The sequence below is a fragment of the Melospiza melodia genome, chromosome 2, assembly GCF_035770615.1.
Source record: "Melospiza melodia melodia isolate bMelMel2 chromosome 2, bMelMel2.pri, whole genome shotgun sequence".
Classification (NCBI taxonomy): Eukaryota; Metazoa; Chordata; class Aves; order Passeriformes; family Passerellidae; genus Melospiza; species Melospiza melodia.
Genome location: NC_086195.1, coordinates 136,881,185 through 136,888,627, shown reverse-complemented (window position 1 = coordinate 136,888,627; position 7,443 = coordinate 136,881,185).

Genomic DNA, 7,443 nt, shown 5'->3' with positions numbered 1-7,443 from the left:
CTGACAACATTTCACATTGGTTTTTGCACTACATGTTGTTCATCACTTAGTTGTGAGTATTCACTGCTGGGTAAGTAGTATATATCAGACAGGAGGTAATAAAAGGTAAATATCAACTGGTTGGTCTGTAAAATAAAAAACAAAACTTTTGCAAAAAATTGGGAAGAGATGAATTCATAAAATTGTCTGGTCCTTTTGAATGGTAAAGGAAACTGATGTAGATATTCTACTTTTCTGAAAATATTTTATAGTGCAGTAATCCTTTAAAATAGGGAATCTTAATTTTATTTTTTAATACATATGCCCAAGTAAAAATGTGTTCTTAAAATTTTATCTTAATTTTTCATTTGTATATGTATATACAGAGCTGTTAATAGTAATAATATCCAGCAATTTTTCTCACATAGAAGATAGTAATTTTAAATAATCATCACACAAATGTAGAATTATGCTGATATTAAACAATCAAAACTTTCTTTTAATCAAAAGAAGGAATTCAGCTTTGATTACACAATGCTCTTTTAATTTTTAAAAAAATGCATCATCTTTTTAGTACTAGTATCTCTTTAGTATTAACTTTCATGATTTGTTATTCATCTGAAAGACTTTTGTATGGAAATTAGGTTTCCCTTTCTAGTTGAACAAATGCTAATAGAGGTGCTCTACAATCACTCACTGAAGTTTTAACCAAAGTTCAATTTAATTACTTTTGCACCCCGAATGTCATTTTCCCCTCCAAACAGGGTTGCAAGAATGAATATTTACAAATGAAACAAATATCAAATGTTTGAATTTTTTTAAGTTTTCCTTCAGCAGTAATCACTGAAGATGATGATTAATCAGGGAGCACAGGTACATCAAAGTTAAACATCAAATGAGCAGATCCAATTTCGTGTATCAATTAATTCTAGTGACCTTCTGTAATTCCTCATCTGCCACCTGGCATCTGTGGCACTCCCCAGCAGTGTCATTGTGTGAATTATCAGACAGTGAATGAAAATGCAGAGTAAGGGTTTGGTGGATGCTGAACTGAGAGGTAGGACTGCAAGAGGCACTGTGCTCAAACAACTTGGTATGACAAATACTTCTGCAAACAGGTGAATTTCTCACTCCCAGTGAGTCCCACTCATCAGCATAAGGTCCACACACAGAGATGCTTCCATCTGGGGGTTAATGTTGAGCTCTGAAATCTCCTCTGCATTAGGCAATTTTTTTTGCACACTAGATGAAGTTTTTCCTGAGATCTCTTTAGTTCAGCAGCATCAGCTTTAGTGGTGTTTTGTAATTCCAACTTGTTGCTCATTAATCAGCATTCAACTAAATAAAATCCCATCAAAGCTCTTGCATTAAAATAAATAAGCTAGGAGATTTTATTATTTTAAGAGAGAAAGCAAGAAAAAAAATTGTATATTTTTTTATGTTTGCTGTGAAACGCTGTTGTCCTTCAATATCCCAGTCATTAAAAACCAGACATTCACTATGATCTGATCCATTGAAATTGATCTTTACTTTGATCTATTGCAAGGGGAGTTATAATTTATATTCTTTCTAGTAATTTTTAAATGTTTGCTAAATACAAGAACTGAATTCTATGAATTATGGCAGGAGAAGGACTGGGCAGAGGATGGTTTAGGTGGACATGTGTTGGATTTCTATTTTGACCTGAAGAGCTGTGATGATCCACCAGACCAATTTTTTGTAAATGTTTTGTAAACTGTTTCATATATAATGATATAAACAAGGCATGTTAAAAAGAAAAGATTCTACCATTTGGCAAATTACTTTAAATTTGCATACATTTTGAATTAGGCAAATGCATTCTTTGTTTAGCAAAAGTTTCTCCAAGTAAATGAAAGTTTTATACTTGGAGTTTGTTTACTCTTTTTCTGTCTCCTCTCCTCTGTGAGTTTAAATATTTTAGTTGTTTTTTTTTTTTTTTTCCGTTTAGGACTGTATTTTATCGCCAAAAGTCATTGCCTTTATTGTTATTTTTGGTTCAGGTTTTATGTTTTTAAAGTGTTTTCAGCTTCATCTAAGGGAAACCTTTTACTGCTTAGCTCTAAATGATGATAAAAGCTACAATATGTAGAGAGGGATGGATTTCCCCAGCTTATCATTATGAAAGATCATTTTGATTTAAAATTAAATTTAGGAGGTAGAATGAGATTAAATGGAAAGCTCAAGTAGAACATTAAAGAAAACTCCATCTAAATACTGGTATGATTTTTAATTATAATAAAGGACTTACTGTTATGTTCTACAGTCCCAGTCAAATTTCAGGGCTATTTTAAGAAAATAGCTTACTAATTCAAAAGGAAGAGGCCCACTGAGCCAAAGAAAGAAATTATTGAGAAGACAGTAACAGAAGATGGTAGAAAAATAATTTTTTTTTTTATAATTGTGATGTAATACTAAATATTTATGTGTGCTCTGTGTTAAATGGGGTAATTGATCTTTATCTCAATATCAGAGTTACAACCAATTTTTTCCAAGAAATCTGCTGAGGCTGGATCACCAGTTCTGACTGGGTCAGCACAGCAGATTTTGGGCCATTACAGACCTTAAGTGATCAAACAGCTGTTCCCTAAGGTGAAATAGAAATGTCATACCTCATTGAATTCTGTATGCTAATCCAAAGGGAGAGTTCTTCACAAACGCTTCTTTTTTTACTTGAAATTATATAATTTTTCTATGTATGTCTAATTTGCATCATCAAGGAAGAAAATTTTGACAATGTAAGGAAAAATAAATTAGGAATTTATGTATCTTCTATCTTCTGGAACATGGTGCTAGGGGAAAAGTTGATACAGAAATATTTCCCATGACATTCTGCCCAAACTACTCGGCAGATAAGGTGAAAAGTGCACATGATGGCCTCTGAATTTCCATGATGAAGAAATAGTTAACCATGGCTCATGTAAATATGAATAGTTAACCATGGCTCATGTAAATTCTTTCACCAACCAAGCATTTACTTATCTTGTCCACTGAGAGTTTCTCTGTTGGGCCCAAGACCACAAGGGAATCTAAAAACCTGGCACCCAACCACATGAACATTTCTTATACTCCAAATGTATTTCGGGATTAACAGTTCCCTAAAATGCCTAAAAATTCCCCAAAAAAACTTTTTTTCCTTTTTTTTTCTTTTTTTAAGAAAACTTCATAAAATTTTCAAGGTTTTTACAGACTTCTTATGCAGTGATGAGAGAGAAAATACTCTCCTGCATAAACCTTGCACCACCAGGGTCTCTGAGGCAGCTCAATCAAGAACAAAGCAAGGGGGTCATGTCTTTTGATTTCAGAGAGAAGTCCCAGTAGCTGTAATCCAAGAGGAAATGTTGTATAATCCTGCCATACTGCACAGATGGGTTCTGCTGGAAAGGTCACAAAGCATCTCTTTTTCTTCTCTTCCCCTTCCCAAAATCTGGGTTTGCTGGATGTTTCTTGCTTACCCAAGCTCTGCTTTTAAAGGGACAACACCAGGTTTGGAAAACAGGGCTTAGTTGCTTTCTCTTCCTGAGTAGAGCTCAATCTGCATCTCCCAAAGTGACTCAAATGACCTGGGTCAGTGATATTCTTGTTTCTCTCTGCTGCAGCTTTTTCACTTTTTGTGAGGCATTTAACCTTTCAGTGAACCCTTGACCTACAAAGGGCAAAATTTCAAGCGGATGGAGGATTTAGGAGAAAGGCAACGCTGTGATCCTGTGCCTGGCACTTTCCTTGAGAAATGGGTATTAGTACAAGGAATTATTGTGTGGTTTTAATTTCTTCTGAAAAGACCCTTTGCCTTAATTCTCAGAAGTTAAAGATTGGTAGACTTATCCTAATTGACGGAGTAGAAAAGGCAGTTGAATGAATTACATAATCTGAGCAAAGTGGAGTTTTATTTGACTTAGTAGTAGATTCTGCTTTGGTATTTAGGCTGTGGATTAAAAGAAACAAACAAAAATGTTTCTTTTGAAAAAGGAGTCTCACAATTTAATTTTTTTTATAAAAATTTAATAAGGGATAAAAGGGACAATATCCAGAGCTAGGGTGCTTGGCAAGCTGCCAAAAACATCCTGTTAGCTTAAAACAATTTTCATATATACTTTTCATTACAGTGGTTAAATGTCTAATAATGAGGGTTATACATATTCAAACATTCCTGCGGGTTTACATGTTCTGGGAATTCTTTTACTCAGTTTTAACATTTGACTTGTCTGGATGCCATCTTGTAGATTAAATCAATATATTTTGTTTCTTCTCCATTCTGCTGTTTTGACACTTCCTGATAACTGGAGAGTCAGTAGTAAGTATTTCTCTTGGTGTCCTGATTCTTGTCACTATTATCTTATAATTCAGATAAGATAGTCCACAAATACATTGAATCAACATTTCACACCATTATCTGAGTTAGTTGCACAAATAAAAGTATTTATCAGTACATAGTCTCTATTTTATTATTATGCAAAGGTCTAAGCTATATATATTTATCACACTACTATTTATAAGCTGTGCAATGCATACAAAAACTGACAGATTACACTATCTCAAAAGCAGTCAAAAAGGGATTACAAATTGTACTATATCAGAATCTCTGTGATCAATAATAACTTGCAAAAGCCAATACATAAATGTGAAAGTCAATAACTGTATTGTCATTTATAACATTTCTTAATGTGACAGAAGAACCAGATCCTGAAATATCCTATCATATGTTTCACCTGTGAATTTAGAAGAGCAGGACATTTCCCCTTTGATTAAGCAGTTACTTTTCTGAAGCTAAGTCATTGGCAGGTTGAAGTTGTTAACTGCTGTGAAATGGGATCTTGTTTCTCTTGTTGAATATGACCCTTAGATATATTATTTTTCTGTATTTATGCAAGTCAACTATGTTTAGACCTCAAATTTAAATACTCAGTCCTGTGAGAGGCACCTCTAAGGGTACAGGAAGCTTTCTCTTGTGTTGTGCTCTTCTCAGACCCACTGAAACTGCTGAAGGATCGTTTGGAGCTTGAACTTCACACTTTTCCCCATGCAAATAGAGCAATGCTCAATTCCATGTGCAGCTGTGAGGCTGAGCTCTGGGGAAACCTTCAGGAGCCAAGTGGGAGGGTTACCACCAGCCCATCAATGTTCTCCATCAATGAGCACTGAATGATGGACTCCAGTGGGATTATCCCTATGAATTAGAGCTACAGAATCTGAACCCTGAGTACTTCATGGTGAGGACTTCACCTTTTGTGTTCTGTGAAGTGCTGTTCATGTTTATTGTCCTGTGGGGAAACAAAACTCTGCTGTAACAGCCTGAACCTCTTCTGAACTCTCTATATGTTTGGGATATACAAAGTGTTCTGCAACTTGTCTGCTGTTCTGCTTCCCAAATTCTTCCCAGCTGGGGAAAAATTACCATTTTAAATCGGAAACTTCATTTCTTTATCTTTAATTCTTGTAAAGTGATCATGAACACTGCCTTAATTGGGCAGGAGAGTGATTTTTATTTTTTCATCACAGTAATAAATGAAAGAGCTGTAACATTCACAGTCTAGTATGCTGACTGAAAAATTGTTTTGGTTTGTTTGAGGATAATTTTGGTTTGGGTTTGCTTCTTTTTAGCCTCTCAGCTGTCACAGTTTCCCCTTTATTGTTTTTTAGAAGCAATGTAAAAAAGACTACACACAGCAATATTTAACATGCCTACAGAATGACAAATATCCTTTATTCATGGAATTACTGCTGTTCGCTGCCCATGAGTGGTCTTACCAACCTCAATTCTTCATTCTGCCATAGAAAAATGCTTTGATATCGCTCTAAACACCTATAGAAATGAAACTATAATTGCCCTTTTGGAATCCATTTGCATGTCTTGTAAAACTTTCCAGTTTTGCTTATGCCACTCTCTGTAGTTTACTTTCTTCGTTGTCTCTTTGCTTCTACACACTCAGATGGAACATTTTTACAATGTGTGTTTCATATTCCTCAATGACAGCCAGTGTTTTCATGACTTATGTACTCACTTTCCTGATGAGGTATTCCACAATCATAACAAATTAAATGAGTGGCATACAGTGTGCAGATACTTGTTTGCTCTTTGACTAGTTACAGAGAAACAGCTTGTGCTAGAAAAACAAAATATGTAATTCTGAAGTACTGCAATATTGCCAAGCTGAAGGTGCCACAGCTTATTGAATTTTGTTCCTGTTTCTGAACGCTGTAGTAAAGGTTGCCTACAAGCTTCAATTATTATTTCTAACTGATTTCTTCTTTGAGAAGTTATTTTAAAAAGTTTGATTTGGTCTAATATTGTGTAATTCATCCCCCATCTCTCAATAATGTGTGCCATGTATTTTCAGGAAAAGCTGAATGAAGGAACTCTTATAAGTTTTTTGAACAATTAGAGGATTTGGGGGTCTGAGTTTGGGTTTTATTTAAAGTTAAAATCACAAATCAACATTCTGAAACATTTTTCTTCATCTTAATCGGTATGCTTGGTGGTTAGAAGAAAGGAGTTTCCAGTTTTTGAGTGTACTTAGTCTTTCTAAATGGTCAGTAGGAAGACTATAGAAAATTTTATTTTTCTTATTTTATTTTCCTCTATATTGTTTTCTTTGCAATAAGTAACTCTCCTCATGTCTCTCTGCTGATTGCTCCCCACCTTTTGCTGGCCATGCCTTTAATAAGAATTCTTACCAACTTTATACAGCTGTAAAAATGAGGAATAGTATAACCTCCACTGTTTTCCTGCTGCATAAATTTTAGTTATAGAGGTTTAAATTTTGGAAGCTACATTTTGTGCCAGCCATCCTAGATTTCAAGTCCATAAAATAAAATTTCTTAGAAGAGGTGGGTGGTATTCCTGCTGCAGTGCTCCTGCAAGATTACCAAAGGTGCAAAACAGGTAAGGAAAGAAATACAGATTTTTGTCACATGTGGGCCCTTGCTCTTAAGATTGTTTTGGAGATCAAATCTCCTGCTCTTCAAGATAACAGAGTCAACAATCCGTTCACAATGGAGCAGCATTAAGGCAAAGTTTTGCACTTCACAACATATGGCAGTAAAATTACTTTCAAATAGTGCAGAGGAGATTCATTCATCTTAATGTGAAGTAGATTAGGCAGACAAAAGAGATCCAGGATCCAAAGAAAGATAAGGAAAGGAAAAGGATCAATACAGGTCCTCATGGAAATGATCTACTATGAAAATAATACAAGGAGTGGGACATGAGAGAGAAACACCATAGAGGGAGATAAAAATTATACCAGGGGATCCTGGACCCTTTTCTCTTTGGATTTCTAACCAATTTAGATTTAGAACAGTAACACACTTCCTGTTAAGCACATGTAATATTTCCTTTATTCCTTTTTTGCACCATCATGTGTGGCTTTGTAAGGACAGAGGGTAAGGTCACAGACAGCAGTTGATCTATTTTAACAAGGCCAGATTTGGAAACACAAATATTAG